A 12,188-nucleotide genomic window follows, 5' to 3' on the forward strand; every position below is an offset into this window, starting at 1 on the left:
GGATTCCCTTGCAGATGATAGCAGGGCCCGGAGGCAGACAATCAGGTCTGGTATCCAGAGCAGTGACCAGCGGAGGAATTAGTGCAGAGAGAAGAAAAGCCATGGTGCACCTGTAGCTGCAAAACCAGACGCCGTCATCTGTCCCACCTGCAATTAAAATATGTACCTCCCATAATGGACTCCAAAGCCACAGCAGGCACTGCAACCTTCCAACAGTTTGACTTCCCTGCCAAAGGCGCACTCTTCCATTGTCTCCCGAGACAGACAGCTGCTAACAACAACAAACAAGCGCTTGGCTTGATCATGATAAGCCATATGGCTCACTGTTACATGAAGATGGGGCCAGTGACATCATGTGGAAGTTATTTCAATGAGTTCTCCCCTGGTGTCTGTTTTTCTACCATTCCATCCCAGCCAAGAAGCATTTACTTCTTTCCTTGATTATGGCACTTCCTGATCTGAGTTTAAGCACTCTATTGGCAGTACAAACAATGGCATGACTGCATATTTTTGCTCCTTCAATGACATTCAGTTCTACATTACCACCCTCTCGTAGTAGGCCATACCTTTGCCTAATTTTCCTTAGATGCTAGAAGACAGTTCTGAGATAGGTAAGGTTACTTTGGGAAGTGATAAAGAGTTGCTTAAAGGTAAAGGTAAAGGGACCCCTGACCATTAGGTCCAGTTGCGACCGACTCTGGGGTTGCGGTGCTCATCTCGCTTTACTGGCCGAGGGAGCCGGCATACAGCTTCCGGGTCATGTGGCCAGCATGACTAAGCCGCTTCTGGCAAACCAAAGCAGCGCACGGAAATGTTGTTTACCTTCCCGCCAGAGCGGTACCTATTTATCTACTTGCACTTTGATGTGCTTTAGAACTGCTAGGTTGGCAGGAGCAGGGACCGAGCAATGGTAGCTCACCCCGTCGCGGGGATTCGAACCACCGACCTTCTGATTGGCAAGTCCTAGGCTCTGTGATTTAACCCACAGCGCAACCCATGTCCCTTTAAAGAGTTGCTTACAATTTGCAAAATAAGTAGTTCAGGACATGGCAAATATATGCCCCTTTAGGAAGAAGTACATATTTCCTTTTGTAGTATGTACGGTAGGTATCATATCATCTTTATACTGATGTTGGTGTGGCCACATTTGGGATATTTCATACTTTTCTTGTTTATCATAATGCTGGGAAATTATATAGAAAAGTGGCAGCCGAAATGATACAAGGGGTTGGAGTAGCTCCTCTAGGAGGAACTCCAAAAACATTTCAGCTTTCTAGGTTAGGAAATAAGAAACTGCTTTATACCAGGTGTGTGTGTGTGTGTGTGTGTGTGTGAGAGAGAGAGAGAGAGAGAGAGAGATTCGGAAAACTTGTATATAATTATATTATTACAACATAATCATATGCATTGTTAAGTAAATATTATTACAGCACAACAGTACTCATTGTGAACTACTGCAAATATTTATAGCCTGCTTTTCTGTTGAAACAACATCCAAAGTGGCTTATGAACAAGTCTATAAAATGGCAGCAAAAAGGGCAATAAGTACACAAAAACCCAAACGGAAAAGAAGTAAAGTTCAAATGGAATCAAAATAAGCACAATAATAGAAATTATAAAAAGGCAGGCAAGCAAGCAAACACACACACACAAACACAAAACACTAAAGGTCTTGGTGAACAGAAAGGGCACTACAGTAGATGTATTTTCTAAAAGACAGAAGAGTTGGAATTCCTTTTACTTCTCATGGAAGCCCAATCCTCAAATGAAGTCTCACCCCCAAAAAGCTATACATACAGTTGCTACTCACTTAACCTCAGTTTATAGGAGTAACTGAAGGCAGAACTCTGATGCAGGTCTTAAGTTTTAGGCAGGTTCATATGGGAGAAGATGGTCTATTAAGTATCCTTGCCTCAAGTAAATTAGGGGTTTAAAGGTTAAACTAGCACATTGAATTGAGTCTGGAAGTGCAGTAGAGGCAAGATCACATTTTTAAAGATGGGTGCTGTTTGGTTAGATCTATCTAGGTGAGACTGTAACTGGAAAACCAGCCTAAGCCAATGGATGGCCATCCATGCCACAGATACCACCTGGGCATCCAAATTAAGGGCCAGATCTAGTAGCACTCTTAAATAAGAAGCTTATTCCTTAAGGAGAAGTGCAACCCTGTGTAGAATTAGTAATACCACCTCCTGAAACTACTGAACTGTTAAATAGCAGATCTCTGTTTTGCATGGAAAGTTTTTTTTTGTATTATTAGCCCTCTTCCAGTCCAGGTACATGTTCAACGCAATAGGATCCCACCTGATTCTGAAGTAAAGGAGAAATACAGCTGCTTGTTATCAACATAGACACCTCAGTCCAGAACTCTGGGCACCTTCTCTCATCTCCCATTTCATACAGATAATAGCAGAGGCAACAGCACGGAACCTGCTGAACACAGTAGCAAAATCCAAACTAACATCTGCCAGCCCACCTTCTTGTTGTTTAGCCATTTAGTCGTGTCCGACTCTTCATGACCCCATGGACCAGAGCACGCCAGGCACTCCTGTCTTCCACTGCCTCCCACAGTTTGGTCAAACTCATGCTGGTAGCTTCAAGAACACTGTCCAACCATCTTGTCCTCTGCTGTCCCCTTCTCCTTGTGCCCTCCATCTTTCCCAACATCAGGGTCTTTTCCAGGGAGTCTTCTCTTTTCATGAGGTGGCCAAAGTACTGGAGCGATCTGTCCTTCCAGTGAGCACTCAGGGCTGATTTCCTTCAGAATGGATAGGTTTGATCTTCTTGCAGTCCATGGGACTCTCAAGAGTCTCCTCCAGCACCATAATTCAAAAGCATCAATTCTTTGGCGATCAGCCTTCTTTCTGGTCCAGGTCTCACTTCCAGACATCACTACTGGGAAAACTATAGCTTTAACTATACGGAGCTTTGTTGGCAAGGTGATGTCTCTGCTTTTTAAGATGCTGTCTAGGTTTGTCATTGCTTTTCTTCCAAGAAGCAGGCGTCTTTTCTACCACCTATCAATCAGGTAGGGATGACACTACCATAAAACTGTACCCTCTACCCCCTTCCTGGACAGGTGATCCAGAAGGGTACCATGGCCAAACAGAATTTAAAACTACTGACAGAGCCAAGACCACCAACATCACTTCCTGATGTTCTCCCTTCTCAGGCGATTCACTGAGACAATACAAGCAGACAATAAAACCAGATTGAAATGGGTCCAGATAATCAGTTTCATGCAGAAGTTATGGAGTTGTGTAGCAACCATTCAAATACGCTGTCCAATTTGAGATAGGTTGTTAGCTTTTATAATCATCTAGGTCCAAATCAGGCTCTATAAGGAGTACGGACATGACCCTCCTTATAAATGATGGTGTTTTCACTGCGAAAAAACTTCAATATGTTCTATGGGGAGCACTTCATAAATGGAACCAAAATAAATAAATAAATGATCACTCCTGCTCATAATGAGGCAATAATTACCTCTTAAACACAGCTGGCTATCTCTCCTCAATTACATGAGATCAATTAAGGAGGAAAGAGTCATGTGGACAAGTGGTAGGCTGCATCCCAGGGATGTAGCAGTAAATACTGAAGCGCAAGCATGCCAATCCCTGTAGCAATGCCCCTTTCTATCAACATACAACAAAAATGCATTTTGACCAATGCATACCTTGTGGCTTCATTAACAAGCTATCTTTTTCTCACACCCCTCCTCTTGCTTTGCTTTAACATGCAGTCTGATGAAAAAACCTAGCAAAAACAACATGGGAGGCAGCACCTATAAGTTTCCAGTCTCTGCGGCCACAGCAGGTGCTGTGATTCTCCAGCAGCTTGATTTCACCCCTGGAGGAGGACTCTATTGTCTCTCATGACAGATGGGTGTCAACTACCGCTACATACTTCGTTGTCTCAAGCTGCCCAATATACCAGGAGGCAAAATGGGCTATATTAAGCAGGAAGAGGGCACTTTAAAGTGGTTGGGTCAATCACCCAAGCCATCTGCTCTTTCCACAGATCAATGTGTGCTTTGACAGAAAAACTAGTCATGTAATCAGGGAGCTTCCTGAGGGCTTGAGAGACCAACTTGATTGGTGCATATCAGCTGAGAGACAATTCCCTTATAAACAACGAGAACAACTTTTAAAACCCAGTGACAACTTTTGCTTAACTTTTTGCTTAAACTAAGCCGGCAACCTGAAGTGCCATATCTGTGCAAGTGCGCGGCATGATCTGGTGCTTGTGCGCATGCACGAAGTGTGATTTAGTGCTTCTGCGCATGCATGAGCGGTGAAACCTGGAAGTAACCCTTTCCAGTACTTCCGGGTCACTGTGGGACGCAACCTGAAAAAGCGTATCATGAAGCAAACGTAACATGAGGTATGACTGTACTTGGTAACAGCACTCGACAAATTTCACCAGGAAATATGGCCTGTTTGGTAGATCACATAAATTGGCTTTGTTCTTTCTTCACCAAGCCATACAATAAGGTTGGTTTGGGAAGAAGCCCCTCCTTCAGTCTTCCTTTTCACTATCATTTGCAATTCCACAAGGACACTTAGTTTGACATTTCTATCAAATCTATTTGCATACCGGATGGGAAATAATGAAATGAAACTCAAACAGCTATGAGGAAAATAATCTGAAGAGAGAAATAGATCACATTAATTAAACTATTAAAATTTGATCCTAGCCACGTTCTCTTTTATGTCAACACACATAAAATTTAGCACACTCTTAAGGTGCTTTAATATGACACTTGGATATTAAGCACTATTATAAAATTATGTGCTTTTTATCTGGCTATAAATCTACAGTGTTGCCTTAATTTATGGTTACAAAATATACAATATATGTATTGTATAATCTATTAGGAGAATTCTTTTTCCAGGCAGGGAAGTTAAAAAAAAAAGGTAGTTAAAAATGGCCATTGGTTTAAGCTAATAACAGAGAAGTCCTATGGATATTTAGTCAGACATGTCCCAATGAATTCAGTGAGTCTTACTCTCAGTTAATTGTGTATAGGGCTGCAGCCTAAAGTACTTTAAACGAAGGATTTCCCCTCTAGTAAGGGTGAAATCCTATGGCCACTTACCTAGGACTAAGGTTGTAAACCTACACAGCATTACCTGGGAATAAGTCTCATGAAACTAACTGAGACTTGTGGGATAACCAGCCTCATATAACCAACATGCCTAAGTCTAATTAATGCATGAAGAGGTTAATACCACAGAGTAAGCTGTTTAGCCAGGCTTAGCTGTGTCCACTTAGTTCACTTGGGAGGAACTAAGTAATCAAGCCTTTGTTCTTCTCAGTCTATCTGAGAAGCTCAGCATGTGAAAAGGTTTGAGCTGGTTGCTTCAGCTCAACTGCATGGCTCTCACAAGCCAATATTGTGTTCCTTTAAGTATAATATTGAAACTGTCACCACTTTGTAACTAAGTTAAGTTTTACTGCCTGTGCAACTTTTCTGAAGCACATGAACCTGACCTTTGAGGAGTTTGTAAGGAAACCATTTTTTAACTTACCAAATGTGTGGTCTTTTTCCTATGTAGGGGGAAGAGGGAAACTTTGGAAAGTAATTTTTTAAGGGACATTGCATTATAACTGAGAAAAGAATTGTCCAGTATGATCATCATCTATTGCTTCATTACTTCCAAGGAGGATTGGAACTTTCTCAGGAAAACAAAATCATGGCTAGGGTGTTGGTAATTAATGGCTTTTAACCAGCTTTTACTGTATTCTACCAAAAAAAGAGGATAATCAAAATTGTTCTAATAGACTAATGAAAATAAATGACCAAACTTTATTATGAAATTTGGCTATTCCTTTTCTCTTGGAATGCTATTCCAGCCACTAACAGCACCTCAGTTGCTAAATGCATGTCTTGGCCTTGACCACTTCAAATCCACATGATGGAATGTTATCATTATGAAAAAGGAAAGAATTGCAATACACAATAAAGCTAGCACGTCAGGAAGATGGCTAGGCTAGAATCCTTCTTCCCGATATCCAGTTTTCGCTGTCCATGATTTACTTTTGTTTTTTAATTCAGAGACAGTGCTCATTCATATGAACCCACACTGGCAGTCTGAACTGGTACAGTTCAGACACAGATTTATGACCTCATATGCTATTTGTGAGAACAAGGCCTCAGTGAGGATAATGAATCAAATCAAAAGTTTTTTTTCTCAGGGCTCCAATCGGAGGTCACGAGCTCCCAGATCATGCACATACTGAGAAAGTTCATGTGCTTGGCAAAGTGTCCAAGGGCTATGTGCCACTTTGTAGTGGATTGTTGGCGCTCAACTATATAATACACACAAAACTGACATACGTCAGATAACTGAGGTATATGCATGTAAAATCTCTGGCATTCCATTAATTCCCCCCTGTTGGATGAAAAGGTATCTTGCCTTAGGTGTTAATTTTTTATTATTTTAAACCCATTTCCAGTTGTTTTGTACTTTTTTTAAAAAAAATCTTTTAGCTGGTTTTATGATATGACTAGCTATCACCTTCAAACATATGTGTAAAAGGAGATTCATGATTAATAATACGAGCAGACAGAGAATTTCGTTGCACACATGTTAAAGGGGATTTCTGCTGATCAAATCTGATATGATATGCACTTTGTGCTTGTTTATTGACCAACAAGTGTACACACACACACACACACACACACACACTACTTGGAGTACAAGAATGGAAGATGCAGAAGTTAAATACACAGATGTATAAAGAAGAAAAAGGAAGTTTGAAAGCAAACTGTGAAGAAAAAAATTTGCACTGAAAAGAACAGAGACACTGGGAACACTGGTGTCTTGTTGGGGCAACTAAAATCAAACTTTGAAGACAGCAGACAGGAATATACAAAGCTGCTTTATGCTGATCCAGATGTTTGCTGAGCTAGATGCAGCATTGCCTACACTGGTGGGAAGCAGGACTCTGGGGTTTCAGGTGGAGGCTTACCTGGAGATGCTGAGACCTTTTGCATGCAATGTATGTGGCTTCATCACTGAGACATGTACCTTTCCTGGGCAGACGTAGATAAACTGCTTTGATTTTGATTGAAAAGTTCCAACCAATTCCTTACTGTAAACTAGGCATGGCCAAACTTGGCCCTCCAGCTGTTTCCCATCATCCCTAGCTAACAGGACCAGTGGTCAGGGATGATGGGAATTGTAGTCCCAAAGCAGCTGGAGGAGCTGCCTGCTGTAAACTGTCTTCAAACCACTATTTGCAACAGTCTCGGACCCATCAAATGCAAAGTATTCTGGGTGCCAAAAAGAATCAACCTGGAATGTGCACAAAATGTGTTCATTGTTTTAATATCTCCATCAGCAGGCAGAAACCATATGGAATACTTAACAACTACACTACAATCTTTCTGTCACCAGGTTACACAATTTTCATTTCCCCAGGGATTGTGTGGCTGTCCTCGGTCCTACTTCAACAGTTTTGTATTATTTTTGTTTGAAGGATATTATGCTGATTTCTTATATCATATTTTTATGATTGGACACTGCACTGGGCATCACAAGAAGAAGGGTGGTCTAGAGTTCTTTTAGGTAAATAAAAATAAAGATCCACTGAAAGCTATGCAAAACTACTATTAAGACCACTGCTGAGCAAGGTTGCAAAGTAACAGTAACATAGCTTTCATTGTCACACGTCATCCAGCTGGGTGACTTGCCACAGGTCTTTGGTGAAAGCATATCTTTGAGGGGAGTTCGAAGACAGAGAAAACAGAGGGAGGGAGACAGAGAGTCAGGGAGTTATTGCATTAGAGAGTTACTGCATAACAGAGTTATATCATTAGTTAGAGTGTCATTTTATTAGCTAGAGACTTACAGTGTTAGAGAGCTGTACTGATTAATAAGAGAGGGAAGGAAAGTGTACAGAAAATCATTGTACCTTTTAAAAAGTAAGTAGAATTTCTTAGTGGTTTCTGAATTTTCTATCATTATCCGGGAAGGTTCAGAATCACAGGAGACCATCCCTCCCAAGGCTGGATTATTTTCAAAACATTGTTGTCAGGCCAGTTTAAATGCTTCAGGTGATATGGCTTGCCTTTCATTTCAGGGGCACATTCAGAATGAGGACATATCCAAGTTCTGGAGGATGTTTTGACAAGATGTTATCAGTTCCTCCAGCTCCTTTGTTGCACTCTCTGCAAGTTGCTCATGACAATAAATTCATGTCAAGCCTGGAGGTGTCAGCTGCCTTGAGTACAGTGCAGTGATACAGAGCATGGAGACATTACAGTCACAGTTTCTCAACTTTTCACTCTGTTGGGTTGCAAAAGCTTTGGGAACTCTTAACAAAGAGGCATGCCAATGATGAGTCATTTAAAGCATGGAGGATGTGTTTCTTAAGCAAAAATGAGCTTTGCAGAGATGAAGGAGGAGGCAACCAATGTCAGGCATTGCTGCCAAAAGTGTAAAGTCCATCCCCTGGCCTGGAAGAATGAGCCTCAAATTCATTTCATTTTTGAGCAGCCCAGTGCTCTGGAGATGGATAGGGCTGGCTCTGAATTTTCAGGTGAGGAATTCTCATCTGCGCTGATGGTGAAATGCTGTGAGGCCAGTGAGAATCTGGCTAATTGGATAAGAAGGAGGCGTATCTCTGATTCAATAAGACTTCAGGGGAGGGCAATGGCATCCTGTTTGAAGAAATGAGATAGTAATGTCTCTACACTTCTGTCCTTGCCTGTTGTTTCACGAGCAAGGTCATTTGATTCATCCATTCATTTGCCACTGGAGGTCATGGGCGTAGTTGGTGTGTGTGTGTGTGTGTGTGTGTGCGCGCGCACCAGGTGGTCAGCAGTCCCCCCTAAATCAAGTAAATAAATAAAAAAATACTTAGCTAAAAGTAGAAATAATCAGAATGTTTGAAATTGAAATGCTCACTGATGTCACTTGGATGATGTTGTGGACATTCTAGTTTCGCAACTGGCAACCCAACTGAGCGATAGACATGTCTTCCATGAACTGACCAATCGTTTCACAGGTAGCTCAGTTCTAGATGCTTCTAATAGCTTCTGGCGTTTTCTACTTGAGAGCGTGCACCTGCAGGGACTATCTAGGAATGACTGAAAGTTTCCCACAGGCTATTTATACTGCAGAAAGCTCTCAGGCTTCAGTCAATGATATAGTTCAGCTTATTCAGTTTATTTGCAAAATACAGTCGTACCTTGGAAGTCAAACAGAATCCATTCCGGAAGTCCGTTTGACTTTCAAAACATTCGGAAACCAAAGCGCGGTTTCAGATCGGCTGCAGGAAGCTCCTGCAGCCAATCGGAAGCCACTGAAGCTGCATCAGACATCTGGCTTCCAAAAATCGTTTAGAAACTGGAACATTCGCTTACAGGTTTTGATCATTTGGGAGCCGATTGGTTCAGGAGCCAAGGCGTTTGAGATCCAAGGTACGACTGTATACTTGTTAACCACATGAAAGGTACTCCCTGATGTTAATTTTTTTTTTAAAAAAACATTCTAGTTTTCAAGTGACTGAAGATTTTGACAGATTTTTCTGAGCATTTGGGGTCAAAAGAAAGTAATTCAAAACATTTCATTCTGAATCGTGACAGGGTGTGTCCCCCCCCCACACATTTCACTAATATCTTCATTTTTATGTATACTTTCCCCTAATATATGCATTTTTGTAAACATTGTTTGGATGGAGAACTGCACCAAAAATTCAGATAAGTGTGATTTTCAAAGGTTAGCTGTGTTTCAGTTCACACATAGTTTCTGAAAGTGTGAAATTGACAGCTCAGGCTTTAAATGCACACTGAACTGAATTTCTTCCCCATTCCCTACGTATGACTAATATCATGCACACACTTGTCACAACATAAACCTTGTCAAAAGAAGAGAATGAAGATGAGATTGTTTATTACACTACCTTAATACACATAAATGGAAATGAAATTGTTGTTTTCCTTGTTGTCCTAGTCATTTACCATGAGATCTAACAACTTTTATTTTTATTTTTTCCCTAAAGAGGTTTTAGAAGCCCTTTTGGTTTTAAAGCACTGGAACCAGATATCTCAAAGTGCCCAAAGATTACAGAGTGCCACTGTCTGTTTTGGGTGTAAAGGGCATATGAAAACAATCAAGGCATGCTCGGTGCACTAAAATTCCAGGTTGGCTCAAAATACAACATTTGGTACCTGGACTAAAGCACAAACCTCTGTCAAGCCTCCTGACTCCTCCCAGAATGGCCAGAAAGTGAAGAAACAGGACCAATTGCTATTTTTCTTGATGAGGTGTTGGAGTAGCTGACTCCACTTCTGAAAATTAATTCTGCAGTCATGTACAAACTGAAATTGCCACTGAACTCAGTGGGACTTACTTCTGAGTAGACATGAAAAAGATTCCCCTGTAAGTCTAACTGGTGGTATGCTAACAGCCAACTCCGTGTGTGTGTGTGTGTGTGTGTGTGTGTGTGTTTCTAATGTAAGTAATTTAGCTACTGCATAAAAAGATATGACCACCCCACAGGTGACTTCGTTTCATGGTTGTGACTCCTGCTCCCTGCCTTGCAGGTCTTTTTCCAACTGGCCTGGGAGGGCAGAGTCCTGATTGACTCCAGCTACGAAAGCTATGGCTGCTGAACATACTCTTTAGCTGGGGTAGTGTTGTGGGGAGAGAAGGGTTGTTGCTGTTATTGCTATTCCTTTTTGTGTCTTAGTTTTAGATAAAATTTATGTGGAAAGTGCTCAATCTGGACATGTTTTATTTATTGTTTATGACTACAGTGGTACCTCGGGTTACATACGTTTCAGGTTACATATGCTTCAGGTTACAGACTCCGCTAACCCAGAAATAGTACCTCGGGTTAAGAACTTTGCTTCAGGATGAGAACAGAAATCGTGCTCCTGCGGTGCGGCAGCAGCAGTAGGCCCCATTAGCTAAAGTGGTGCTTCAGGTTAAGAACAGTTTAGGTTAAGAACGGACCTCTGGAACAGATTAAGTTCTTAACCCGAGGTACCACTGTACTTTTGTTATGTTGTAATTGTGTATTTTTTATGTTGTGAGCCACCTTGAGCATGGTTTGAAGTATGGAAAAGCAGCACAGAAAAATAAATAAAATAAAATAAAAGTTTTTCCCGATGAAGCTTATCGTGCTTAGGTTACTGGGATTCAAGGCAGAGGAAAGGGGGCAACAGTATAGCAATGCCAATCTTTGTTGTACTGGTCATGTTGTGCAGATGCCTGATGATCGTCTTCCAAAGCAACTACTCTATTCCGAACTTAAAAAATAGAAAGCGTAATGATGGTGGTCAACAAAAGAGGTTCAAAGACTGTCGCAAGGCAAATCTAAAAAAAATGTAGTATAAACACTGACAACTGGGAAACACTGGCCTGCGATCACTCCAGTTGGAGAACAGCCTTTACCAAAGGTGTCATGGGTTTTGAAGACACTAAAACTCAGGACGAAAGGGAGACATGTGCTAAGAGGAAGGCATGCTTGGCAAACCCTCACCATGGTCAACTCCTGCCCAGAAACCTATGTCCCCACTGTGGAAGGACATGTGGATCCAGAATTGGCCTCCACAGTCACTTATGGGCTCATTGTTAAACCGTGTTTATGGAAGACAATCTTACTCGGCTATGAGTGATTGCCAAAGAAGAAGAAGAAGCCAAACTATGGTTGATTGCCATAGCTGATGTGGCCTCCTTCATGCATGAGGCTTGGGGTAATTTTCCTCATCCCCCAAAAGGTTATGCCCCAGACTACTTCCCCACACTTAACACTGACTCTCAAGTCCACACTTCAGAACAGTTTCATCAGAACAGAATGAATTACTACATTTCCAATTTCTTTAGACATTGTATTCCGTTTAGTTGCTCAAACAATCAATCTCAAGTATGGAGGAATTTTTCTTTTTCTAACCATACTCATTCTAGCACCCTCCCCCTTCAAAACAATGGTTGCATCCGGGGGAATTCTCTCCTGTCTCTCACACAGACTGCAAACAAATAAGTGGAAACATGTGATCACATCTTATGCTTGCCACCACTTGAATGAAACCCTTTGACCTTGGAAAAAAATATCTGTTGTGACTTGTGAATTTCACACAAAAAATGATTGTGTTTGTAAAGCAGTCTGGAAAGAAGCTAATTGCTCAAATGAGGCCTATGGTTTTAGATTTTTTTTTTAACGTCTCTGGAGAA

General features: G+C 41.4%; 1 protein-coding gene and 1 long non-coding RNA gene across 3 annotated transcripts in view; one reads left to right on the plus strand and one right to left on the minus strand.

The window, feature by feature from the left end:
* Positions 1-12,188, minus strand: part of CDH20 (cadherin 20) — a 160,248-nt gene that overhangs the window by 73,590 nt on the left and 74,470 nt on the right. The gene's annotated exons all lie outside the window — the stretch shown is intronic.
* LOC310848509 lies at positions 7,739-8,215 on the plus strand. The gene is made up of 2 exons (XR_014566471.1): positions 7,739-7,930; positions 8,089-8,215. It is a non-coding gene; the product is annotated as an uncharacterized lncRNA (long non-coding RNA).

Source organism: Podarcis gaigeae, assembly GCF_964106915.1.
Source record: "Podarcis gaigeae genome assembly, chromosome: 7".
Lineage (NCBI taxonomy): Eukaryota > Metazoa > Chordata > Lepidosauria > Squamata > Lacertidae > Podarcis > Podarcis gaigeae.